The sequence below is a fragment of the Narcine bancroftii genome, chromosome 4 (genome assembly GCF_036971445.1).
Source record: "Narcine bancroftii isolate sNarBan1 chromosome 4, sNarBan1.hap1, whole genome shotgun sequence".
NCBI lineage: Eukaryota > Metazoa > Chordata > Chondrichthyes > Torpediniformes > Narcinidae > Narcine > Narcine bancroftii.
Genome location: NC_091472.1, coordinates 133,143,037 through 133,170,986, shown reverse-complemented (window position 1 = coordinate 133,170,986; position 27,950 = coordinate 133,143,037). Strand labels below are relative to the sequence as shown.

The 27,950-nt window shown below is 41.6% G+C and overlaps 1 long non-coding RNA gene across 1 annotated transcript; it reads right to left on the bottom strand.

Annotated features, from left to right (window-relative positions):
* Positions 1-72: 72 nt before the first annotated feature.
* LOC138759965 (uncharacterized) lies at positions 73-25,735 on the bottom strand. The gene is made up of 3 exons (XR_011355281.1): positions 25,658-25,735; positions 15,572-15,834; positions 73-188 (listed from the first exon to the last, which is right to left on the bottom strand). It is a non-coding gene; the product is annotated as an uncharacterized lncRNA (long non-coding RNA).
* Between the last annotated feature and the right edge of the window lie 2,215 nt (positions 25,736-27,950).

The following is a 27,950-nucleotide window of genomic DNA, read 5'->3' as shown; positions in this document are numbered from 1 at the left end:
CAAAAAGATTCAGCAGACTGCCTTTTGCAAGTCAGAAATGATGACAGGTTTTATTCATATATTGTCTCCAATGTAACAAAATGACTCATGCCACTCTATAGGGACAAATTCAATCAAGCTTCAACCTATAAAAGCAGACACGATGGCAGATGACCAAAAGGATGTAGAATTTCAAGGGCATCTCAAATCTGGAAAGAAAGAAAAAGGAGCCAAGCTTTATTCTATGGCTTGATAAGCCACGATCTTACTGAATGGCAGGCATGATGGCCTACTTCTCCTCTCATTTCTGTTGTCTGAGAGTTATTCCAGAATTCAGTCAGCTGAAGCTCTGTCTATCAAGAACAGAAATTTGGCCATTGTCATGGATAGAAATAGAGAGGGGTTGACATTAGTCATACAGCATAGAAACAGGTCCTTTGGCTCACCTTGTACACCCTCTATATCAAGTTCTATGTATACCAATCTTATTGCATTTGGTCTGAAGCATACCATGTCTTGCTGATTCAAGAGCTCATCCACGAGCTTCTTGTATGTTGTGGGTGAACCTGCCTCTTCCACATTCTCAGGCAGTATGCAATCATCCTTGAGAACACCTCTTAACAGCCTATTCCTCATGTTAAATCCATGCCCTTAGATCCTGGATACCATTGCCAAGGCGACAAGTTTCTTACTATTTACCTGCATGTGCTTCTCATTGTATAAACCTCTATCGGGTCCCCTGGAGCTTCCCATGATCAGAGGAAAGCAAATCCAGCTTGTCCGGTCTCTCCTCACTGCTTCTTAATACTATCCTTAGGCCTAAACTTCATACTATATATGTGCTACTTTTATTAAGCCTCATAAAATGCACTAATCAGGATTAAAATTATATTTTCCATCGCCTTCGATCTTAGTAGCCGAACAAATCATTCTGTAGCCTAAGACAAGAATTTGAAAAATCCCTCAGAAATTTCAAAGCCATGTGAAGCAAAACCCTTGAGATCAGCAAGCACACATAATCATTGCATTCATATTACTTACTGTAAATATTTGTGTATAATGCGTTCCTGTATAATGCGACCCCCCCCCTCATTTTTGAGGGGAAAAAGGGAAAAGTTTTACCCCCATGTATAATACGACCCTCCCCCCACCCACCTGAGTCACGCTGTTGTCTCTCCGCCCGCCCGCCCGGCCATCCATGTCACACTGCCGTCTCTCACGATCCCCCTCCCCTCATCCGCCTGAGTTGCGCTGGTGTCTCTCCACCCACTCTCCTGTCCGGCCGCCCGATTCGCAATGTCGTCTCTCATGACCCCCCCTCCCCTCACCCGCCTGAGTTGCTCTGGTGTCTCTCCGGCCCGAGTTGCGAGTTACATAAATTTTTTTTAAATTTTACTCCCATGTATAATGCGACCCCCCCCCCCTAATTTTGAGAGGAAAAAGGGGGGGGGGTGGGTGAAATTGTTTGCATTATACTCGAATATTTACAGAAAACAGTAGCTGTTATGGTTTTCATAATTAATTTTTATTCGGTGAAGGCCAATGTACAAGGAGGTCACAATAGGAATTGTGGCAATTCTAGGATTGCCTAAGATCTCCGTTATCATCTGCTGCTCAAATTCTTTCTGACTTTAGACATGGCTTACCATACAGTGCACTGGCTTCTCCACAGTGAACAGAGCATTGCTTTAGGCTGAAATTGTATTTATCATGCCATTCCTTTTGTTTATGTTTGCTTTCTTTTTCTTTAGCTGTCATTATAATCATGTTCTCTTGTGGAAGCTCATCAGCAATCACTCCTACATACCTCTGTGTTCATGTTATTTTTAAATTAATTGAAATAAAAATTGTGAGAAATGTACAAGCTCACCACTTGCCATCAATGTTTTATACTCTCGCACATAATGAAAATGAACAATGTTATACAAAACATTGTTATGCTGGATATATTAAAGCAAAAGAAAAAGAAACAGGATTAAACCATTTGACCCATGTGGTTTACTGTGCTGTACAATAAGACTGCAGCAGATCTACTCCAGTATCATTTTCCCTGCACTATCTCGGATGACTTGATCCCCTCAAATACAGAAATCTATTGATCTGTTTCGAATAAACTCAGTGAATGAGCCTCCAAACATCTTCAGGTTAGAGAAATTGAAAAGATTCATTTGAAGAAATTTAAACTCATCCAAGTCCTAAATGTTCTGAGTGAGCTTTCGAAGCCTGAAAGACATCCTCCCTGCCCTCCATACGCAGAAATTTGATGCAACTAATACATTACCAGTGCAGTTTTAAGCAATGGGTGCTGATCAGAAAACTTACCAGCAATGCCCCATCTAAGAACAAAGGTCTCTTAAGTGGTACTGATGGAGGACAATATTATCACACTTGCTGTCTTTTGAATGGAATATTTAAACTGAAAAACTCACCTTATTTTTTTAATCAGGCACATAATATAAAGCATCCCAGGGTTATTATCTCTGATGCTTTGATCAATATTTAACCAAAATTTTTAAAACAAATTATCTGGTCACTCTCAGATTGCTTTTTGTGTGCCAGCTGTGTCTAATTTCACAGTCATGTTCAGTTCGAAGTACTTTAGGATGTCTTGATATTGTAAATCAAATTGCAAGTTTTGTGTTTCTTTTTAAATACAAGTACTCCCTGACTTAGGACCGAAATTGGTCATATATCAAAATAGACGCAAGTCGGAATTTTGTCCGCGCGTGTGGAGTACCAACGTCTTAAAGCAAACTTTTTAATCAAATATTTTTTCATCATAGATTTGACAATAGCAGCTTAAATCTTCCTGATTTTGTTGATCAACCTTGGTGAATCTTTTCACATTCTGGTCCATGCTTTCCTCGTTAGTCGGCCTTCCAGGGCCTGTAGGCTGGGCATGGCCAACTTGAGTCTTTGGTGATGCATGCACAATGGTTTTCTGTTTTGGAGTTCAGTTGGTGCATGCACAAGAGTTAACGATATTGAATTCATGCCTTTAACTCTCATGAAGGGGCCAACCAAACTCCAATATGTGAACCCATTGCGCATGCGCCAACCGAAGACTCGCACATGGGCACAGGAAACAAGATGGCGGTGCCCAGCCTACGGACCCCAGGACACTGACTAACAAGGTAAGTATGCACATTTTGGCTCTTACATGCCCTATATCCCTGTTGTAGTCTGTCAAATACAACATAATCATTGTAAAATTTATACTTTTTCTTTATTTAAAAAAAATTGTTTATATGTGCAGATGGGCATAGGTCACAAGTCAGGGAGTGCCTGTAGTGAAAAGCTATATCCTATGCTATTTTCTAATTTTTTTTTGTCAACATGGGGACAATTACTCTGATGTTGTTCTTGTACTCTTTACAGGAACTAAATTTAGCCTCATCTGTTTTTTTGTGATGACTCCAACTGATTAAACTAAATTCCATTCAGTCCATTTGACAATTTCAACTAGGTTTTTTTTAAACCCATGGCAACAATTACGAGGTTCCCTGCATTTTCTTACCTATCAGCTGTTTATAGGGCATCTATTTTTGATGCAGATATCTGAGTAAACATCCCGTGCTCCAACAATTATTCTGAGTTCCTGACTCCACTCATCTTCCGAGTGAATATTACTGCCCTCATCCTAACCTGTGCGGAAATGGCCACAAAGCAAGACACAGAAGATGAAAATGAAACAAAAAAAATTTGCAGATGCCAGAAATCTGAAGTGAAAACAGAAAATGCTGGAGTTCCCTGCAAGAAGAGGATCAGAGTTACAGCTTGAAGGCCCTTTATCTTTCACACAAGCTACCGATAATTGAAAGGATCAGGCAGCAACTGCGAAAAGACAAGTAGTATGAATACTTCAAGACAATAATATTGTGCTCCTTTTAAAAAGCATAACTTAAGCAAACCTGAGCTTGGTGGACACAATAGCACTCCAGTTAGCTCAACTGTCTCACAGCTCCTGAGATGCAGGTTCAAATTCAATGTCCAGTTTAGTCTATTGTCTGGTTTGTATATTTTTATATGACTTGGTTTCTTCCAAGTGCTCGGAATTCCTTCATAACCCAATGAAAGTTGTTTGGGAAGTTAGTTATCTAATGTAAATTTACCCAAGTGTAAAGTATTGCAAGAGTTGATGTGGATGCAAGAGTTAAAAATTGCAATGAATATAAATGATATACAATGAGTCCAAGAGCCTATTTCCATATGGATTATTCTATGCTGTTCACAACATTTCTCTTTCCATTTCTTTTAAAAAAAAATTATTTTTCACACTATGAGCCACACTAACCAAAATACACACAAACATTTCCCTCTTGTCATTTTCTCCACTTTTTCCCCCTCCCTTCCCTCCCTCCTTTCACCCCCTCCTCCCCACCCACTCAACGTTCAACCTATATGATACATTAAACCCATTAAACAGTGTCATCGCACAATGAAAATAAACAAGTAATTTGTGTCTTCTACTTTTACATACTGGGTCAGTTCATTTTGTCTTCTACTCCTTCTGTCATTTTAGGCGGTGGAGGTCCGTGGTAGGACTTCACTGTTGTGTTCCATGTACGGTTCCCAAATTTGTTCAAATACTGTGATGTTATTTCTTAAATTATATGTTATTTTTTCCAATGGAATACATTTATTCATTTCTATGTACCACTGCTGTATTCTCAGGGTATCTTCTAATTTCCAGGTTGACATTATACATTTTTTTGCTACAGCTAAGGCTATCATAATAAATCTTTTTTGTGATCCATCCAAATCGAGTCCAAGTTCTTTACTTCTTATATTACTTAGAAGAAAGATCTCTGGATTTTTTGGTATGTTGCTTTTTGTGATTTTATTTAATACCTGGTTTAGATCTTCCCAAAACTTTTTCACTTTCTCACATGCCCAAATTGCATGTACTGTTGTTCCCATTTCCTTCTTACAATGAAAACATCTGTCTGATACTGTTGGGTCCCATTTATTTAACTTTTGGGGCGTGGTGTATAGCCTGTGTAACCAATTTTCTTGTATCATGCATAACCTCGTGTTTATTGTATTTCTCATAGTTCCAGAGCATAGCTTTTCCCATGTTTCATTCTTTATCTTTATGTTTAGATCTTGTTCCCATTTTTATTTGGGTTTACAACTTGTTTCCTCGTTCTCTTTCTCTTGCAGTTTGATGTACATGTTTGTTATAAATCTTTTAATTATCATTGTGTCTGTAATCACATATTCAAAATTGCTTCCTTCTGGTAACCTCAGTTTGCTTCCCAATTTGTCCATCGTATAGACCAATATCTCTACTTAACACAGATTATAAGATAATAGCTAAACTATTAGCAAACAGATTGGCCGACTGTGTACCAAAAATAGTAAAACTAGATCAAACTGGATTTATTAAGAAAAGACGAACAACAGACAATATCTGTAAGTTCATTAACTTAATCCATGCAGAACAAAGAAACAAGACGCCAACAGTGGCAGTTGCCTTTGACACAGAGAAAGCCTTTGACAGAGTAGAATGGAATTATTTATTCAAAGTACTACAGAGGTTCATCCTACCAGAGAAATATATTAATTGGATTAAAGCATTATATAAGGGACCATTGGCAAAGGTGACAGTAAATAGATATATATCAAGCCAATTTAAATTAAGCAGATCAACTAGGCAGGGATGTCCACTATCTCCCTCACTGTTCACGTTAGCTATAGAACCACTGGCAGAACTGATAAGAACAGAAAATAAAATAAGAGGGATAAAAATAAATGAGAAGGAATATAAAATTAGTCTATTTGCAGATGACATCATAGTATACTTAACAGAATCATAAATATCAATAAAAGAATTACATAAGAAATTGAAGGAATATGGAGAAATATTGGGGTACAAGATCAACGTAAATAAAAGTGAAGCAATGCCAATGAATAATGCGGATTTCACAAAGTTTAAGAAAGAATCACCATTTAGATGGCAAACACAAGCAATTCGATACCTAGGTATACAACTAGATAATAATCTAGGCCATCTATACAAACTAAATTATCAGCCATTAATGAAGAAATTACAAGACAACTTAGAACATTGGAAAGACGTAGTACTAACACTGATAGGAAGGGTAAATTGCATTAAAATGAATATCTTCCCAAGGATACAATACCTATTTCAATCATTACCAATTCACCTAACAGAGAAATTCTTCAAGGAGCTAAAGAAAATAATAAGGAAATTCTTATGGAAAGGGGAAAAACCAAGGATAACGCTAGATAAATTAACAGAATGGTACAAACAAGGGGGCGTACAGCTACCAAACTTTAAGAATTATTATAGAGCAGCACAATTAAGATACCTATCAGATTTTTATCAAACAAGGGAAAAACCAGATTGGACCAGATTAGAGCTAGATAAAATAGGGGAGAAGGTACCTGAACATATAATATGTAAGTGGGATGAAAAGCTGGTGCAACTTAGGAATTCACCAGTACTGCACCATCTGCTCAACATTTGGAAGAAGATTCACGTAGAAAGGAATAAAACAAATTATCAACTACCAAAATTAATATTGACGCAATATCAACTAATCCCTTTCACAATAGATAACCTTTCCTTTAAAGAATGGGAGAGAAAAGGGATCAAAAGAATAGAAAATTGTTTTTCGGGAAATAAATTATTATCTTTTGAACAAGTGAAGAACAAATATGTTATAACTCACGGTACAATGTTTGCATACCACCAACTGAAAACCTACTCTTTCCATTTCTTGATGTAGCCTTGTGTGTCCATGCTGTGTTAGACTTTGCCACCTCACTAAGCTTTTCCCTTTTCTGGAGTCATACAACATAGAAAAAGGTCCATCAGCCTATTATGTTCACACTGATCATCATGGATCCACATGCACGAGTCTTGGATTAAATATAAATTTGGACATACAGCACAGTAACAGCCCACGAGTCTATGCCACCCAATTTACACCCCATTGAATGGTGGGAGGAAACTGGAGCCCCCGGAGAAAACCCACGCAGACATAGGGAGACCATACAAATTCTTTACAGACAGTGCAGGATTTGAACCCTAGTCAGTCCCAATCGATGGCACTGTAAAAACGTTGCGCTAACCGTTACACCAACCATGCCACCTACACCAACCATACTGACTAACTTGCTTTTTTTTATTCTCCCCACGCTTTTCAACTTCCCTTGGATTTTCCTGCCAATCTAGACTCCTAGAGGAATTTACGTGGCTGAATAATCTGCCAACCTGCTCGTCTTTGCAATGTGGGAGGACACCAGAGAACAGGGAGAAGGTGTAAATTCCACACAGGCAGCGCGAGAGGTCAGGATTGAACCCAAAAGGTGTGAGGCCAGAGCTCTAGGAGATGCACCACTGTCTCTTTGAAAATAATCCCATCCAAACTTGAATTATTTTTCAATTCTGATATGATGTACATTGTCTTTTTCTCCGTTATACCCCAATGTTCCAACACCCTACACCACAAATAAATCTTCATGTGGAACCCCATCAAAATACTTCACGAATTGAGGGTTAAACATTGTAATTAAAATGTTCTAATATCTTTCCACAAAACTCAAACTGATTCAATCAATTCTTATCAATGACCTGTAAATAATTCCTTAGTATTCACACCTTCCCACAGGCAGTGAGAATGCTGAACAACCAAGGAATTATTCACACTAACTCTCTGAGACTCTCATATTCATGAAACAATATTTCTTTACTTATTTATAATATATATGAATATTTGTCCTGCGTTTGTATTGTCTGCATATATGCATGTTACTTTTGCTTGTGTGCCTGTGAGTTTTGCATTGAGGACTAGAGAATGCTGTTTCATTGGACTGTAGTCCTGTTTTGCGGAAACTGCCAAAATGTTTGGCCTGGAAGTCAGCCTGAAGAAAACTGAGGTCCTCCATCAGCCAGCTCCCCACCATGACTACCAGCCCTGCCACATCTCCATCGGGCACACAAAACTCAAAACGGTCAACCAGTTTACCTATCTCGGCTGCACCATTTCATCGGATACAAGGATCGACAACAAGATAGACAACAGACTCGCCAAGGCAAATAGTGCCTTTGGAAGACTACACAAAATAGTCTGGAAAAACTACCAACTGAAAAACCTCACAAAGATTAGCATATACAGAGCCTTCGTCATACCCACACTCCTGTTCGGCTCCGAATCATGGGTCCTCTACCGGCATCACCTATGGCTCCTTGAACGCTTCCACCAGCGTTGTCTCCGCTTCATCCTCAACATTCATTGGAGCGACTTCATCTCCAACATCGAAGTACTCGAGATGACGGAGGCCGACAGCATCGAATCCACGCTGCTGAAGATCAAACTGCGCTGGGTAGGTCACGTCTCCAGAATGGACGACCATTGCCTTCCCAAGATCGTGTTATATGGTGAGCTCTCCACTGGCCACCGAGACAGAGGTGCACCAAAGAAGAGGTACAAGGACTGCCTAAAGAAATCTCTTGGTGCCTGCCACAATGACCACCGCCAGTGGGCTGATATCACCTCAAACCGTGCATCTTGGCGCCTCACAGTTCACCGGGCAGTAACCTCCTTTGAAGAAGACCGCAGAGCCCACCTCACTGACAAAAGACAAAGGAGGAAAAGCCCAACACCCAACCCCAACCAACCAATTTTCCCTTGCAACCGCTGCAACCGTGTCTGCCTGTCCCGCATCGGACTTGTCAGCCACAAATGAGCCTGCAGCTGACGTGGACATTACCCCTCCATAAATCTTCGTCCGCGAAGCCAAGCCAAAGAGAAAAGAAGAAAGAAAGAGTTGTGCAATCAGATGTGACTTGATGACTTGACATCAGGAGTCACCCTGAACTCTGGTAACAGCACCAGAAGATCTTGACCACTTCTTTCCTCTCTTGACACAGCAGGATTTTGGGAATGTTACACTTCAGTATAAAGTTTCCTGATGAAATTCCCAAAACTGACTTGGAAGGTGAAAATCGAAAAAGACGCTTTGGCAAGATTCCATAAATATTGGAATGTTGCTGCAAGAGGCCCATGTGATTCATTCAGCCTGCTGGATCCAGGATACAAATCAGACTATTGCTACCTGGATTTCAATTTCAACATACTTAGATTTGCACTTCTCATCAAGTCAGAAAATCTGTGCTGGGATATTGTCACATTTTTTGCTGAACCAGTTCAAGGAAAGAGACATGGGAAGAGAAAGAAGGAAAAAACGCCCCAGTGGGAGAAAACAAAAATACAAGAGCCTGGCCTGACACTTGATGAGATTTGGCTACCCTGTTTGTTGGGCTCAATTCTGCTGAATCATCATAACTTTCTCTGTCCTGCAGTCAATTGCTCAGTCTATAGAAGAGAAGTCATGGAATGAAGGAATGAATACATCCTTGATTGAGTGGGCTGACAAGTTTATGACTGAGGCTAAAATGAAGAATATAGTCCCCAGGTTATGAATGAGATCCATTCCTAAGTATGTTTTAAGTCAAATTTGTGGGTAAGTCAGAACAGGTACATACAGTTCTATTTAGCCTCAGTTAGTCAAATTTCTTGAAGTAGGCATCAAGGGAGGTTTGTACAGAGCTTTTCTTGCATGGGGTTTACACTTTGGAGGTATAGTTACAAAGGGTAAATAACCATTATCTAATTCAAAATGGCAGACGGCGTTCTCCTTCCTCGAGCCAATGAGCTGCTGAAGCTACGCACAGTCCGTTCATAAGTACGAGTTGTCTGTAAGTTGGACATTCCTAACCCGGTGACTGCCTGCAGGAGCAGAAAGGAGCAAATAAATGACAAGAGGGAAAGACATGACTGGAGAACAGAATGTGAGAGGGATTGCGACAGGAGGAAACACTGTACTAATACAAATTCAAATTGTAAACCTACCTGACTGAATCGTGCAATCTTTCTACCACCCTATGCTCTTGTTCTTACGAGGGAACTATTTATAATTTGATTAAAAACAGAATTCATTAATTGGTAAGATAACAATCTAGTGCAAGTCCTAATAGATCAGCCTCTCCCTTTTTTTCCGTGGTAATGCCACTCATCTCAGACATTTAAGTGCTGTGACTGTTGCTGTGGACATGGTTGTTTATGGACAAAAGTACATTGTCATCAACAGTCTTAACTTTATGGACAGTCTCACAAACACACCCTCTAAATGACGAATGTTTCCAGCTTTTTCTGGTTTTACTTCAGATTTCCAGCATCAACGCTGCTTTGATTTTAGGATATGAGAATCTTCAACTGATGTGAATGCAAAATAATTATCAGCATTTGCATTCCTGGGGAGGTTGTTCTAGTAGTGATGGCAAGTTGGTGAGCTTGTAACACATTCCCCTCTGGACGTCCCTTTGCTGTTCTGAATAATGAGCAGGTTTTACCTGAAAACAATGCCTAACTTTACACTTGGAATTAGCAGAAATAAGCTGTGAACAACCTTGTCTTACAGCCCTCAGTTATCTGATATCAAACTGTGATTTAATTAAAATCAAAAATGAGATGAAACAGAGAGATTTTTTGCCAATTCTAAAATGCAAAGGCTGATGTGGAGAAAAAAAACCTATTCACACCTGGAGTGTTCCTGAACCAAGACCAAGAAATTAATAACAGAAAATTTGGGAATGCTCAGTAGGTCAGGAAGCATCCATGAAAAGAGAAACTGTTAATGTTTCGGGTCTCAGATCCTTCCCTAAAACTCATCGTGCCCAGTCTTGATCTCAGACCTGAAAAGTTAAGTAATTTTGCCTTTCCACACATGCTGCCTCTGTTTCCATAATGGTCTGTTTTTATTTCAGATTTCTAGTACCTAGTTTCAGATTCCTGACAAATAAGTACTATTTTTAATCTAGAATTATTCCAGGAAACTAGATGGGAAGTTGCTGGCATGGGAGAGGACTTGAAGAAGCAGGTTGGTAAAGGAGGAAGAAAGTATCTCTGTCAGCATTAAGCCTGAAAATACAGGTTTACAGAGTGGGATATATTGGTAACCGAAGCAACACCCACAAGGGACGATGTGTGAGAGTAGTAAAGAAGAACATTGCAGGGACTTAGTGCAGCATTTACATAATCAGACAGAGTCAAAGTGCCACAACAACATGGAATCTCATTAGGTATATTATTTCAAAAGAAGCTAAAGTAAATTTCCTTTATTCCTGACTACTAAATTATCCAGCAAGAAGCAGCATGCTAGACCACACACCTCACTCAAAAATTATTTAATGTCATTAAGCATTTGGGCAAGTAGAAGCTCACCAAAAGGAGTCAAAATAGACTGAAGGGATGGGTGTTCACAGGTAATCCAGATGAAAATCCTCTTGAACTCCTCCAACCATATCTGTTTGATTTAATGCTCCAGGTATGGCGTCCTCCAAGTCAGACTTGGGGACTATTTTGACTGAGTATGTGCGTTCTGTCCATAGTGGCCATCCTGAGCTGTTTCCATTTTAACATCTCTTCCTATTCTCAGCCTATTCTGAGCCTTCTCCACTGCCAGAATGAAGCACAACATAAACTAAAGGAACCATGTCTCATGTTATGCCAGAACATTCTACAATCCAATGAAATGAGAATATCCTTTTCTAATTTCAGGTAAAGAGTCCCCTCTCCTTTTTCTTTACTACTTCTACTCTTCCCCCTTTACCTTCCTTTTTTACCCCCTTTTTTATAAACCCAATTTTCCCATCCATTATCTTTTCACCTCTTCTTTGTTTACATACCTATCCCTCTCCCCACTGGATTCTTCTGCTCTCTATTTCCACCCCATTTGATTCCACATGGTCTCCTTCATTATCACCTTTTCTTATTAGATTCCAACACTGGCAGTCTTTTACTTCTAACCATCAACTCCACAGTGTCGGAGTCATCTTCCTCCATCTGACCCCTTTAACTTTCTTGCCTCTCTCTCCCTTTGTCTGGCATCTGCCAATTGACTACCTCTGTCCATCATGTTTTCCCTCTCCCTGGCCTCTGTGCTACCCCTCCCACCCTGTCCACTTTACACATGCTTCTCTTCTCCATATCCCCAGTCGTGATGAAAGATTTCTGCCTGAAACATCGACCATTCTTTCTCTCACTGACGCTGCTCAGCCCACTGAGTTCCTTGATCAGCTTGTATTTAGCTTCAGATTCCAGCATCTGCAGTCTCCTGTGTGTCTTGGGATGATAATTGGCTGAGAAGTAGAAGACAGAAAACTGGAACAAGGAGAACACGTTCTGACTGATTGGATGTGATGACAAGTAGCCTTCCTCAGGGAAATGTAATGGAGCCTCATCACAAACAGCAATTATGTGGATGAAGGTATGGAGACTTACCCACTCAAATTTGTAATAGCTCTAAGTTACAAAGCAGAGTTAATTATATAAATAGGGGCAGGAAGTTACAAAGAGACAAATTATGTGCAAGAATAAAATTGACAGAGGCTAATGCTAGATATGTTTAGGTTACTTATGGACAAACCAAAATATAATCTTTATGCTTGAAACTAAAAATATCTGTGGAGGAGGAAAAATGTATGATGAACTGAACACTGAAATTAATAAATACCCAGTTGGACAATTGGTCTTTTTCTCAAAAGGACTAGAATTCAAAGAATTATGTTCTATCACAGAAGTTCTTCAGACAATCCACATCTCGAGTACAAAATTCAGTTCAGTACATTGACTTTTAGAGAGAACACAATGATAATTTTCCACAATGTTACCTTTGGTTAAAACGTTGAATTATGTTGAGAGATGAAGTAGAGGCAGGATTCAATAAAGAAGGCAATTATTTTTTTTAAATTCTCTCTTCTGGCAGTGAAATCCAGAACAAAACTCCACCATAATATTCCAAAAGCAAATTACAATACAGTGGTTGCAGGAAATAATTGTTCGGTCAAACAGACGTTGTCTGTTTCAGGCCTAATGATCATCAGAACCTTCACAATTTTGTATGCTTTTAAAAATGAAATCAGTGGTCCAAAGTCCCAATTGAACAGATGGAGATATGTTCAAACAATGGGACTCCAGGGAGCTGGGCTGGCTTTGCAATTTTATCCAGTAGATCAAAATCATTTTCTAATTTGTATCCTGTATGATCTGGTGCATAATATCAATGTTTTGTTAAATTATATTGGTGTCAAGACCTTCAGTGAGTTGGGAGGGAAACAATTTATTTCAAGTTTAAGTTTATTTTTCCATTATACCTGGTACAGTGAAAAGGGTTCTTCCACGAGCAATCTAGCAGGTTAATTATAATATTTATGCAGTAGAAGGGCAAGAGCACAATTACAGAATTTTGAGTTACAAATTTTTTAAAAATCAAGTAGTACAAAGAAAGGGCTGGACGAGCACTTTTGTGGTATTCACTCAGGAGCCTGATAGCTGGTGCGCGACTTCACACTCTTGAACCTCATCTCCCCCAGGGAGGAGGAGGACGAGAGAGTTCCTGGATAATGACGGATCCTTCAGAATGTTGGTTGTGCCTTCCCTAGGTGGTGGCAGATTTGCATGGAGTCAGTGGAGGGGAGAGAAATTTGTGTGAGGTTCACCATCTCCTGCATCATCTTGAGCAGAGTAGCTCCCATGCTCTTCTGCAACCAGCAAGGATACTTTCAATGGTGCACCTGTAAGAAGTTTATGGACATGAAGAACATGCCAAACTTCCTTGGTTTTCAAAGAAAGTGGAGACACTAATGTGCTTTCTTGAATGTGGTGTCCACACATTTGTACCAGGTCAGGCTATTGGAAATATTTATTCCCATGAACTTCAAGCTATTTACACATCAGTGACACTGATGTGGACAGGAGTGACATCTCTACTCTCCTAAAGCCAATGATCATATCTTTCTTCTGACAAATGTTGAGAGAGGTTATTAACTTGGCACCATGCCTCTTGAATTCCAATCTCCTGTTTGCATTCCTTCTCATCATTATTTGATACCTTCCTGTAACTGAGATTGTCACTGAATTTCAAGATAGACTTGTAATCTTAGTTGAACAGTTGTGGCTGTAGAGTGTATATAGCAGGGCACATCATTAAGAAGCACCAGTGGTGAGAATGATTGAGGATGTGTTGCTACCCTTCTTCGCTGATTACCACTTGTTAGAAGTCGTCAAGGATCTGGTTACAGATGGGCACTCTGAGGGCTTCAGATTTGTTATCAGAGTACATACATTACATCACATACAACCCGGAGATTCTTTTTTTTTCTTCAGGCATGTAAACAAATAAAGAACTATAAGCAATGTAATACACGTAAACAAACTGACCGTGTAATAGAGAGAACAAAATAAATCAATTAAATGCACAAATAATAGTCCCTAAATGAGTCCTTGATTGAGTTTGTTGTTGAGGAATCTGATAGTGGAGGGGTAGCAGCTGTTTCGGAACCTGGTAGGGTGCGTCTTGCAGCACCCATACTCTTACCTGATGGCAGCAGTGAGAAAAGAGTATGTGCTGGGTGGTGTGCGTCCTTGATGATTGCTGCTGCTCTCCGATGGCTGAATTCCTATAGATGATAGTGGGGAGGGTTTTTTCTGTGATGTCCTGGGCTAGGTTCACTATCTTTTGGAGGGCTTTATACTCGGGTATTGGTGCTCCCATACCAGATCATGATGCAGCCAGCTGGGGACTATGATATTAAAGACAGAACTGTAACCTACGAACTGTAATTTGACATAGGTGTCCTTGGGTTCCAAGGAGGGCTATAGAAATGGCATCTGATGTGAACCTTCTGGCTGATAGCAAATTGAAATGAGTCAAGTCTGGCTGGCAGTGTGGTGGTACACCACCGGCCTTCTGCTGGAGGTAACCTCTGTACCTGCAGGAGAGTAAGGGGACAGGACAATACCTGGTCGCTGTCAATCAGTCAGCCTGAATGGATCAAGCCCCACCCAGTCAGGTGTCAATCACCCTCCGGGATATAAGCCTGCGCCGGCCTCCCGAGGCCTCATTCAGAGTTGCTGCAGCCACATCCAGCCTGGCTCTGTGGAAGTCTTTGTGGATTAAAGCCTGTTGTACAGACTTTATCTTTGTGTGTGTCTGATTCTGGCTAACAGCGCACCACAGGCAGACTACAATTTATGTGAGCCATGGTTAGACTTTAGATGTTCCTCATTATGGTGGACATCAATCATCATTTAGGCCTGTTATTGTGCTTTTCTTTGGTACTGGTATAATGATGAAGCAAACTGACTCTATAGCTGGTGCAGAGAGAGACTACAAATCTGTAAATATATTTACCAGTTAATTGGTACAGGCTCTCAGGACACATTATGAGATTCCATCTGGGCCAGTTTCTTTCCATGAGGTGACCTACTGTAAGGTGACTTGACTTCAACAGTGACCATGGGTGCAGCAGTGGTAGTCACTACCTTGCTGGCTCCCTATTCAAAGCAAGATCAGAACACTCAGCTCATTGGGGAAAGAGTTGCACTGTTGCATGCTATGCTGCCTGGCCTTGCTTTGTATTCAATGATAGCACACCTCTCCTGCCATAGTTGCTGTATCTATTGTAGGTTAAGAATTGATTCATTTTCCTGATCACCTTGTTAAGATTGAACTTGGATTTCTTGTTAAGGGTTAGGTTCCTGACTTAAAAGCCACTAACCTGGCCTCCAGAGGTGCCAATTACATCTGTACGAAGAGCTTTCCAATATTTAAACATGTCACAAATAGCCACGATTTCTCCAGATTTCGAGTCAGCATGCAGTCCCATTGCAATGGAGCTTGATGGCAGTGTTGGGATATTTTTTTGTCAAGCAGCCAATTTGCTTCCAATAAATTCCCATGAACACTCAAGATCTATTGTGAAGTCCACTTCCTGTTTGGGTGAATATCCTTGTTGTGGTATCGATAGGTTGTGTTTCAGTCCTGTACACAGAATGAGAGGAAAATTACTCATCTTGTGGTCCTTGTCTATCACTTATATTGATAACTTTACTCAATTTGTCAGTATCTCCCTCTATTGATGGTTAACTAACCATCTTAATCTCACCTTCAATATTGCTTCCCACCTGAGCATTTCCTATTACCTATCCCTATTCCTTCTGTTGGCAGTGATTCAGAAATCCCTTGATCCCAACCCTCTCCTCATGGATAATCTTTACAACACATCTTCTCCCTTGACCCAGCATCCATTGACCTGGCCTCTTCTCTCATTCCAGTGAATATTTTCCAGCCCATCTCTTGTCTCACCAGAGAGATTGCTGGGCACAGGAACTCTTGCCCCTTCCTCTCATCTTTTTCATTGTCCTTCTTAATTTTTACCCAATTGCCTTATCTTCTCCTTTCTCTAATTTGAAGTGAATAAATCCTCAAGTTTCAGTTTGCCCCCATCCCCTTAACATGCCTGTAATTGCCTCAGTGGATAAAGACACCAGCCTTTTAACCCACAGTGGAATGGGATTTTTTGACCTGAAAATTATTTTTTTGTATGAAAGGTTACTTACCACTGACCTTTCCTTCAAACCTCTTTCTTCCCAGTCCCTTCTGGCATAGCATACATGCAAATTAAATTTAATGTATCTGCACAGACATCATCTCTTCAGAAATGCCCCCAGGTAAGCAGTTCCTTCAGAGATGTTGTTGATCGGAGCCTACTGCTGATGTTTATTAAGTAACTACAGTACATCAATTAAAGATTAGCGTATACAGAGCCGTTGTCATACCCACACTCCTGTTCAGCTCCGAAGGGTCCTCTACCGGCATCACCTACGGCTCCTAGAACGTTTCCACTAGCGTTGTCTCCGCTCCATCCTCAACATTCATTGGAGCGACTTCATCTCCAACATCGAAGTACTTGAGATGGCAGAGGCCGACAGCATCGAATCCACGCTGCTGAAGATCCAACTGCGCTGGGTAAGTCACGTCTCCAGAATGGAGGACCATCGCCTTCCCAAGATCGTGTTCTATGGCGAGCTCTCCACTGGCCACTGAGACAGAGGTGCACCAAAGAAGAGGTACAAGGACTGCCTAAAGAAATCTCTTGGTGCCTGCCCCATTGACCACCGCCAGTGGGCTGATCTCGCCTCAAACCATGCATCTTGGTGCCTCACAGTTCGGCGGGCAGCAACCTCCTTTGAAGAAGACCGCAGAGCCCACCTCACTGACAAAAGACAAAGGAGGAAAAACCCAACACCCAACCCCAATCCAGCAATTTTCCCCTGCAACCGCTGCAACCGTGTCTGCCTGTCCCACATCGGACTTGTCAGCCACAAACGAGCCTGCAGCAGATGTAGACATTACCCCTCCATAAATCTTCGTCCGCGAAGCCAAGCCAAAGAGAGACAGTACATCAGCTGTTGTTGGACCTTTGTACTTCTTTTGCATTGGTAATCAGTGATCAGCCGTGTGGATTAAGTAATTAACAATCACACCCTGGTTTGGTTTGGTGCTGACCAAATAATGTGATAAATCATGAAGAAAGTAGTGACTGCAAAGATTACTAATATAACCAACACTGTACTGGGTAAGTACTAGTGATCATATTTCATTGCTTGATCTGGATCACTCAACTACCATACTGGATTATTACTAATTTGCCATAGCCTACCTTTTGATTTGTCGATCACCGTTCTGCATTCAATGTTAATTTGTAATAAAGTGTCATTATAACAAGTTTTTTAAAAAGTCATTGCAGTGAATGATAATTAATTTGTTGGCTGACCATAAAATTGTTAAAATGTTAATTGGATTGCAAGGATTTGCCAGAGAATGCAATTAATTTTTTGCTTTATAGCATCCATAGCTGTTCTGTGAGCACTCCATTAATTAATTTTTCTCTGTCATTAGTCTGTAACCACTAACCAGGTAATTACCAAGAAGTAAAAGAACAGCACACCACCATCACGGGTGTTGATAGTTGTATACAATTAATTAATATTCAGTGTACTCTTTAATCTTTCACATGTTACTGACAGAAGCAGATAATTGCTGAATCATCATTTTGGGTCACCTTTAATCATTACTGGCTTGGTCGATATTTGAGAATCTAAACCATCACTGGCATATGAGCACGTAGGCAGTCATCAGTGAATCGACAGACAGGGTAATGGTTAACCTTTTACAGAGAGTGGATTGAAGAAGAAGCTTCTGAATGTCATATTTTAAGTTTGATACCTCACAGCTAAGTGGTGTGTGCTATTGACCTTAATCCTCCCTTCATCTTCATCGAATGTGACTAAGACTGTGAGTGTTTGCCCCATCTTCAGTTTACACTGTGTGCATCATGTTCTTTTGGAAATTATTGTAGTTTGGTATCCAATTCCACAATGATGCACTTAGCTCTATAAAGATGTTGATTGAGAGTTGAATTTATTCAAATGGCTGTAACTTATGCAGGGAGACTCCCTGAAAATTTTTTTGGTACTTGTTATGCTTGTGGAAATTTTACTTCATGGATATTGCTGTTCACGTTTGCATCTTTGTCAAACGGACAGGAAGAACTAAGAAGTCAAGACTAACAAGGTTAACAGGGTTGTGGAAAATTCCACTGAAGGGGACAAAATCTATGGTTTCTGGAGATTGGTTGCTCCTTTGTATCTATATGGAATGTAATTTACAGACCAATTTTCAGGTTTCCTTGTCTTGTGGACTACCAGGCACTGAAGTGTCCACATGCACACACAAAGTTCTGTGCACTTGTACATGAAGTGACCAATCACTTCAATTCTGTGCCTACTCCCATGCTCAAATGTCTGTCCATAGCCTAATGTATTATCCCACCAAAACAACCTGTAAATTGGAGGAACACTTGATATTTCATCTGGGCACTCTCCAACCAGATGGGTTTGACATCGGCTTCTCTGCTTTCTGCTGGCTCTTCTACTTCTCTTCCCTGTTCCTTTGTCTTCTTTCCTCCAGCTCTCCTCCTTCCCTCTCCATTCACAAAGCCATCCCTCCTCCCCCTGCTTGTTGGTGTGCCCCCCCTCCCTTATCCACCTATTAACTCCTGCCTTTGGGACCGTGCTTCTCGCCTTGCCCTCTCCCTACCATTTTGGTCAGGCACCTACTGACATTTTTTTCAGACCTTGATGAAGGGCTCATGACTGAAACTGTCTTTATCTGAAACTTTATCTTGGCTACATAAAGTACACTGCATTGAGTTTCTCCAGCATTGTGTTTTTACTTCATTTATGCTGCCTGCAGACTTGTGTGTTTTACTACTGAAGTGTCTGTCTTCTAGCCCAAGTAAACCCAAAAGGCTAGGTAAATTCTGCTGAAGCAGCACTAATCCCAACTCTTTGATCCCCTCTGCTCTTAACCTTGTCAGAAGCATGCAAAGTCCATAAGGTCATCTCTGACATACTGCTGTAATTATCAATGAATTGCCCTTGCCTGCTGTTCTCCTTCCAAGCATGGGATCGTTTTTTGCTCTGCATTTCACGTGGAGCTGAGGGACCGTCTCCTGGTGTGCATTTCATATGGAGCAGAGGGATTGTCTCGTGGAGCAGAGGGTCTGTGTTCTGATCTGCATTTCATATGGTGTGTACCTTCTGGTCATTTCAGCTCTATAATTAGGCAACTTGCCTCTTGGGCTGCTCTTTTGAATACAACAGTCTTGACTTTTGAATGCCTGAGGAAATTGATTGCAGCAATCCTAGCTCAATCTGTCATCACTGACAAATGAATTTTTTTCAAAGACATTTCAATAAGGGATTAGGCCCCCCCCACTTTAAATCTCTGAACTCTCAGCAGGAGAAAAGCTGCGTCACCTGTCTCGTGGCTCTTTTAGCTGGCTTCATTCCCATTAGATAAATGTTATCCAATTTCTAAACTGGTGATTTTAATGTTAATGGAAGACAGATGTGGGGCAGTGTAAGATAGCGAGACTGTCTGTGTGTGTGTGTGTGTGTGTGTGTGTGTGTGTGTGTGTGTGTGTGTGTGTGTGTGTGTGTGTGTGTGTGTGTGTGTGTGTGTACCAAAAACACACCCGCACCCAAAATCACACATGCACATGCATAGAATTCTAAATGTAAATTACTTTTGTGTTTCTACCACGCACAAAATTCTGTGCATTTGCACATGAAGCCATTTTATTTTGTGACACTCATTCACTAGAGTAAACTGACAACAACTGGGTGAAACAACTCATGACTTCATTTAAACAAGAAAATATGCAGATGACGGGGTTGAGTGCAATACACAGAAGTGCTGGAGAAACTCACCAGGTCATGCAATATCCATCGGAAGTGAAACATAACCAAGAGATTTATAGGTGGATACAGGTAGGAGGGTAGAAGACTGCAACCCCATCTGCTGCCAGTACCCAGCGATGGTCCACAGTCACTGTGCTGGACAAGTTGCAGTTCTGAGCTCAGTATTTCATTAGCCCCCATAGGCAGCCTCTTCACCCCAAAGTGAGGGGTGACTCATTACTGCAGGATCATCCATGCAAGTCAAGGCTTCTCCGCAGGACCCCAGGGCAGAACACTGTCAATGAGACACTTCTTCATAGACAATGAGAGAATGTCTCCTTTCTGGAGATAAATTAGAAAAATAAAATCTGTAGCTTTATGCATCATACAGTGCCATCCAAACTTTAAGGGTTTAAGAACATAAGAATTTGTTCAGGCATTCAATAAGATCACGATAGATCTTGCCATAGATTCAGTTTCCCTCACCTGCCCGTTCCCTGTAATATTTAATTTCACCACTATTCAAAACTATCTATCTGTGCCTTAAATTCATTCAATGAGGCAGCTTCTATTACTTCCTTGGGCAGAATTTCCACTGATTCACTATTCTCTGGGTAAACCAGTTCCTCCTTATCTCTGCCTTAAATCTAGATCTCTGGTTCTCATATCACCTACCAGTGGAGACACCTCCTCTATTTTACCTATTCCTTTCATAATTTTATATATTTCTATGATTCCCCTTCATCCTTCTCAACTCTAATGAGTTTAGTCCCAGCCTACTCAATCTCTCCTCACGCATTAACTCCCTTATTTCTGGAACTACTGCAGATACTATTTATTGTCATGTAATAAAACAGTAATGCAATATTACACAAAATTGCCTTTAGTCTGCCATAAGGCAGACAAAGAGTCACCATGAGCATTTGTATAGCCCAGCGCCCCTTACAGTCAAAGAAAGAGAAGCAAAAGGGAGTCCCTCAGAGTCACTGAGTGTTGGTGGATTCACCTCCAGTGCTACCACAGCCTCTGTAACCGCACAAGACTTCAGTTCAGTTCAAACCATCAGCATCCCAAACCCAGATTCAAAAATCCAACACAAACCAACCTACTGAATCTCCTCTATACTACCTCCAAAGCCAGTATATAATTTCTCATGGAGGAGACTAGTAGTGCACACAGTATACCAGGTGTGGCCTCACCAGTACTTTGTACAGTTGCAGTAGAACCTCCCTGCTCTTAAGTTCAATCCCTCCACTAATGCAGGCCAACATTTAACTTACTGTCTTGATTACCTGTTGCATCTGCAAATTAATTTTTTTGGTGATTCATGAACATACACTCCCAGATCTCTGCACAACAGCTTTCTGCAATTTTTCACAATTTACATGATGTGCTATCAATAACTTTAAAAAAAAACTGGAGTTACAGAACAATAGGCTTTTATTTACAATAAACCTGAAGGTCATCCTGTGCTGTGACCTAGGCTTTCTGAGGAGGGGTTATGGTGTTGGATCTTTAATACAGGGTCAAGAGGGAGGAGCCACGGGTAGAGTCACAGGATGGGGGGAGCCAGATAAATGAGTGTACAGCAGTTCACCACATTACATAATAGTCTGATACACTATTTTCCCTTCTAAATTAGATGATTTTTTAAAATCAATGTTATATTGCATCAGACACTTGCCCATTGATTTAATTTACCTATAATCTCTCTGCAGACTCTGTGTCCTCGAGAGAGAGTTTGCTTTTTCCACTCAATTTATTATGATCAGCAAACTTAGATATACTACACATTGTCAAAAAGTCCTGCCACACAGAAGCAGGACTTTCTGCCTATCAAGTCCATACCCACCATTAAGTGTTCATTTACATGTGTCCAATCTCATTCTCTCCAACTTCCTGTCACCAACACACAATTTTTGCGGGCCAGCTAATCTATCAACTGGCATGTCATAAAGGTGTGGGGAAAAACATGGTAAACCCTCTACTTAATGGTGGGTATGGACTTAATGGGCACAGTCACAGGCAGAAGGTACAAATTCCACACAAAACCTCCAAGGTCGGTGTCCAATTTAGTTACGTGGGTGGCACAGTTGATGCAGCAATTAGCACAGTGTCTTTACAGCTCCAATGATCGGGACCAAACATGGGTTGGAATCCCATGCTGTCTGTAAGGAGTTTGTACGTTCTCCCGGAGACTACGTGAGTTTTCCTCAGGGTCTCCAGTTTCCTCCCACCATTTGAAATGTACCGGGGCTGTAGGTCAATTGAGTGTAAATTGGGTGGCATGGACCAAAATGGCCTGTTATCAGGCTGTATGTCTAAATTTAAAAATTTAATTTTAAATATCTGCGAACAAAATAAATTTGGGTGGCATCCCCAGTGAAACGAAAACATTCGTACTTAACAGAATTTTGAAGTGATTATGTGACGCATTAAATCCAGATCTGTGGGACACTGCATAAATTAAGCAATGGGGAAGTACAGGAAGAAGGTGGTGGCCTCCAAAAAAAAAACCTGATCCTATAAGATGTATGCAAAGAACACTGTGACAATAGATCAATGGGCCTGATTAATTAACCTGTGGAAAACTATATGCAAGAGAGAGAGTGGCTTGGTTCAATGATTTCTCTGAAAGAAGATGTCTGTTGTCAGAGAGAAAGAGAGAAAAAAAAATCAATCTCCTTCAAATCTGAATCACTAGCTGGAGTCCTAAAGGTCAGAGAGCAATGTGACTTTGTAACTCAGTACCTTAACTGAAATGAGACTCATTACAAGTCCTGTGGCTGTTTAATTGCAAAGTAACCCAATGCTGAGGAGTTGAGATGTAACTTTCACGGAACAAGTTCTGAATTACATGGACTGCTGAACTGAATGAAGGCTTGAGACCTTTGACTAGACCTACATTTTCACTTTAGCTGCCTGGGTCAGGGAACATTATAGGAGTACTAGCCAATTAGGCGGTACGGTCAACCTAAATTGAAAGAGTGGATTATTAATCAGGACACCTACACACCAAATTCAAGGGGAAACCAAATCAAAGTTTTCAAGATTCTAAGTAATTTTAAAATGATTTCTATTTAGCAATTTGACACCTGCCACAATGTCACTAACTATAATACCTGTTGAAACTCAACTAGATGACATGAACATCGACTTCTCCTATTTCCTCTCGCCGCTCTCACTTTCCTTTCTCATCTACCTCCTGCCCTTTCCTCCCTTCTCCTCAGCCTTCATTTCAGGCACCCTCCTGCTTTTAGGCTCATACCTTGAAGAAGGGGTCAGGCCCAAGGCATCAGTTATTTCTTTACCTCCTATAGACACTGCAAGATCTGTCGAGTTCCTCCAGCATTTCTGCATTTTCTCTACAATCACAGCATCTGCAGACTTTCATATTTCACTCAAGTAATAGATTTAATGACTTCACATATTGGACAAATGGTGGTTAGCAAATCGCCAGTTCAATTGAATCTATCTCCAACTTTATTTCCAATGAACCATGTACTGATCCATGTTTATTTCCCAACCAAGGTTATCACCCAATAAGATTATCCACTTGAGGCATAAAACAAATTGCTGGAGGATTTCAATGGGTCAAGTAACTAACGTAGGGGAGGGGAAGGAAGCAACTGTCAATGTGTCGTGGCCTCAAGATTGAGTATGGTGAGGGAACATGGCAGGTGTAGAGAGGGGGATGGGTGACACAAGGGCCGGAAGGCGATAGATGGAGCAAAGATTGGTGAAGGATATTGGGCAGGTGGAACTAGGTGGGGATAGTGATAAGTAGGAACACAAAGGCTACCTGTGCTGGAATCTAATGTGAGGGAAGTGATCATGGAAACTATTAAGGGAGAGGCAGAAGGCAGATGGGAGAAGGATCTGATGGATGGCATGCATGGGAAGACAGTGGATGGAACTGGGGGAGTGGGAGGATGAAAATAGGAAAAGGGAGGGGCTGGCAAGGGGAAAAATGGGAGGACCAAAAATGGATTGATGACAGGGTGAAGCCCAACACAAACAAGAACAAAAACATCTCATGTCAGCCTCGGTAGTCCACAATCTAATGATATGAGCATTTCCCTCCCTTTGTTTAGCTTTCTCTGTGGCTGCAAGCTCATTAGTGGCCTCTGGGCTGGTGAATTGGGTCAAGTCAGCATCTTTTCCCCGGATAAAAGTCAATGGTTTAATTAGTTTGGGTGGGGGGGGGATTAAGGGAGATGTACCAGACAAATATTATACCCAGAGGATGGTTGGTACCTGCAACAGTTTGCCAGAGGTAGAGATGCAAGCAGATACTATAGTAACATTTAAGAGGCTTCTAGAACAACCATTCTCACCATTTCTTTGGCCATGACCTTCTTAGGGCTCTGCTCAAGCTTTACGAGCCCCCTTCCCTGTGAAGCAATCAAGTTTTGGTATTTTCCGTACTTCTCTCCTACTGATTGCTTTAAAAAGAAGCATAAAAACTATTTATGTTACATGAGGTGAAAAAAAAGAGGCTTTGATATGATGTTTCCCCTGGAATGGGGGAGGGGACCATGGGGGGTCCCATTGAGAATAGCTGCTCTAGATAGGCACGTGACCATGAAGGGGATGGAGGGAATTATCTCAAATGCAAGCAGCAGAGCTGAGTTTGATTTGGGCATTATGTCCAGCACTGATCCATTGTTTAAAGGGCCTGTCCCTGCACTGTTTTGTTCTATAAACATGGTAATTGTTTAGCAACTTTCTCTGACAGCTCGTTCCACATAAAGACCACCTTTTGTGTGGAAAAAAATTGCTTCATTTCTCTCGAACCTTTTCCCTCTCACTTTAACCCCATGCCCTGGAACGATTCACCCTGAGAAAAGTGTTCATTTAATCCATGCCCTTCATGATTTTATAAACCTCTGAATGGTCATCCCTCAGCCCCTGTCACTTCAGGGAATTAAGACCCAGTTTATCGAGCTTCTCCTCTAACTTAAGCTCTTTAGTCCCAGCCACAGCCTGGAGATTGTCGCCCACAACCCTGAGCCTCATGTCTCAGCATTGATGGGCTGCATTGCTTGTCAAGCTTGCCCACTGTGGTAAACCATAGATGCGCATAATTGTCTGGTTGGTCACACCTATTAGCCGATTGTACCTGTGGTCCCTCCCCACAGGCTCCGGTATAAAGGTGGCTGCTCCACAGCCCCGTCCTCAGTGCAGGACAGTGGAACAGTATGGATGTGCTATTGTTCTTAAGTAATAAAAGCTTATTGGTTTCTCAACAATCGTCTTTTGAGTAATTGATGGTGCATCAATTTTATTTACTGTTACAAGATCAGACCAGCAACCACAAAGAAGGCATATCACAGGGGTAAAGATGAACATATCCTTTTTAACAAAAATTCATCTTCAAACTTTAATTCAAAATCCCCCCTTTTATAATAATGCCCATGCAAATTTCTATAACAGTGAAAACTAATAAATTCCCCAGCCTAAATATAACATATGTAATTCAAGTCTAAGTTATATTTCCAACCAGCCCACAGAAAAACTTTGACACAAAACAAACACAAAACACACAAGACACAAACCTTCGATCTCAACTGAAGCAAAGATCATAAACAAAATTCAGTTTGTTTGGTAGACTGAAGCCAAAAGATCACGAAATTCGAAGTTGTCTTCTTGTGTTGCTTGCAGAGAGAGGAACCATTGGCCTGGTCCGGATCCTTCTGGCTGCCTTCGGAATGTTCATCCCTTTCTGAAATCCCAACATTCTAAACTGTCCTCCAGACCATGACTCCTGCTCTGGGCCTTCTTCCACTCCACAGCACCCCCAGTAGTGGTTTATCATCCAAAGTCCAGAAAATTTTAGATCATTTTCTGCACACGCTTAGTCCATCTCCCACTCTCTCAGCAGTCCACCTTCACCTTGGCTCTCTAAGGCAAACTGTTACTTTTTAACATAAAACCACACAACACATATGCCAATACACAACACAGAACTCTGTAACATTACTTAAAGTTTTTTTTAACAATAGAGCAGATCCTGAAGCCAGAAAAGTTAGAGGTCGGCCCTCAATCGCCTGAGGCATCCACCAACTTTGAGCTCCTGCCGCATTATTTTGAAGCATTCCTGCAGGCTTCCTCCACCATTATGTGATCAGAGACTGATAAACCACAATACACCTTAGTGCATTCCATGATCAGGGATGCCTCATTGTATCAGGAAGCCATGGACATATTCAAAGGACAGTACCTGCATAAGATCAATGTCATCTTCTGGTGACCCACAAACAATGACCCGGTGAGGCTAACACTGAATATCTTCAGGACCTGAGAGGCCTTGGCTCGGCCTGTGAATGCAAGTCCATGTCCACCACAGAGTACACAGAGGACCTGATCCAGGACACCTGCATCCTGGGGATCAAGTCGAACTATAACTGACAGAGTCTCTTGGAGCAAGGGGAGCTCAGCTTGCAGAGAGCAGTTGAGCTGGCAGGTACGCTGGAGGTAGGCCTCCAGAACATGGATGCCTACTCGATCGACAATGCAGTCACCTCGCTGTTACCCCTGGTACTGCCATCTTTGGACATGCCCACCATACCTTCACTCCACTAATGACTCAACCATGGCAGCAGTGCTCCATGATCACCTCCCGTCGTTGTGACCTGACCACTGCCGCAGTGCTATGGGAGCACCCAAAGTGCTATTTCTGTGGTCTGGGCAAGCATCATAGGAAATGCTACCCAGCAAAAGATTCACTGGGCTCCAGCTGCAGGAAGAAGGGCCACTATGCCAAAGTGTGAAAGTCAAAACCATTTCCTAGCAGTGCCACATGCAGATCATGGGGGCTGCCATCCTGGACACCATCACCTGGGGCCAGCAGTAACATGTGTGATCCATGGAGGCTGCCATCTTGAATACCACTTTCTTCCACAACAGTGACGTGTCGGGACCTGACACTGACCTCCATCACACTCGACAAAGACAGACCCCATCAACTCCCCAGGTCGATGATGGATATTCAGGTAAACAGCCACTTGAAGTGTTGCGTATTTGATAGAAGGAGCACAGAGAGCTTCATACACCTAGACACAGTGTGCCACCTTTCCCTCACAGTATTGCCGGTGAACCAGAAGGTCTCCTTGGCATCCAAATTGCACACAGCGAACGTCCAGAGCTTCTATGAAGTGAGTAACAGTGTGGGATAATGAATACAAACACTTTAGACTGATGGTAATGATGCAGCTCTGCACCACTGTGCTGTTGGGACTGGATTTTCAGCATCGCCTTAAAAGCATGATGATGGAGTTTGATGGGCCCCATCCACCCCTCACTGTGTAGAACCGACAATGCATGCCACCCACCCTCCTCAACCCCCCCCCCCCATCATACACAGCCAATAACCCAACCATTCACCACGCACGACCTGCAGGCTCTCCCCACTTAAAATTACCCCCACCCCCCAGTTATTCACCAACCTCAATCCCATCTGTAAACCCGTCTCCTCCAAAATTTGATGGTACAGTACCGGAGACAGAGCCTTCATCTGGGAAGAGGTACAGCGCTTACTCAAGGAGGGGATTATTGAAGCCAATACCAGCCCTTTGAGAGCGCAGGTAGTAGTAGCAGTACAGAATAGGGAAAAGAACAGGATGGTCATTGACTACAGTCAGACCATCAACAGATACTCGCAATTGGATGCATGTCCCATCCCATGCATCGTCGACATGGTCAACTAAATGCCCAGTATCATGTCTTTTCGACCATTATACAATCAGCTCCCTATCACGGGGTTCAAGGAAGATGGTCACCTCTATTATTTCCTGCGGATCCCCTTTGGCGTCACAAACAGCGTCTTAGTCTTCCAGCAGGAGAAGGACT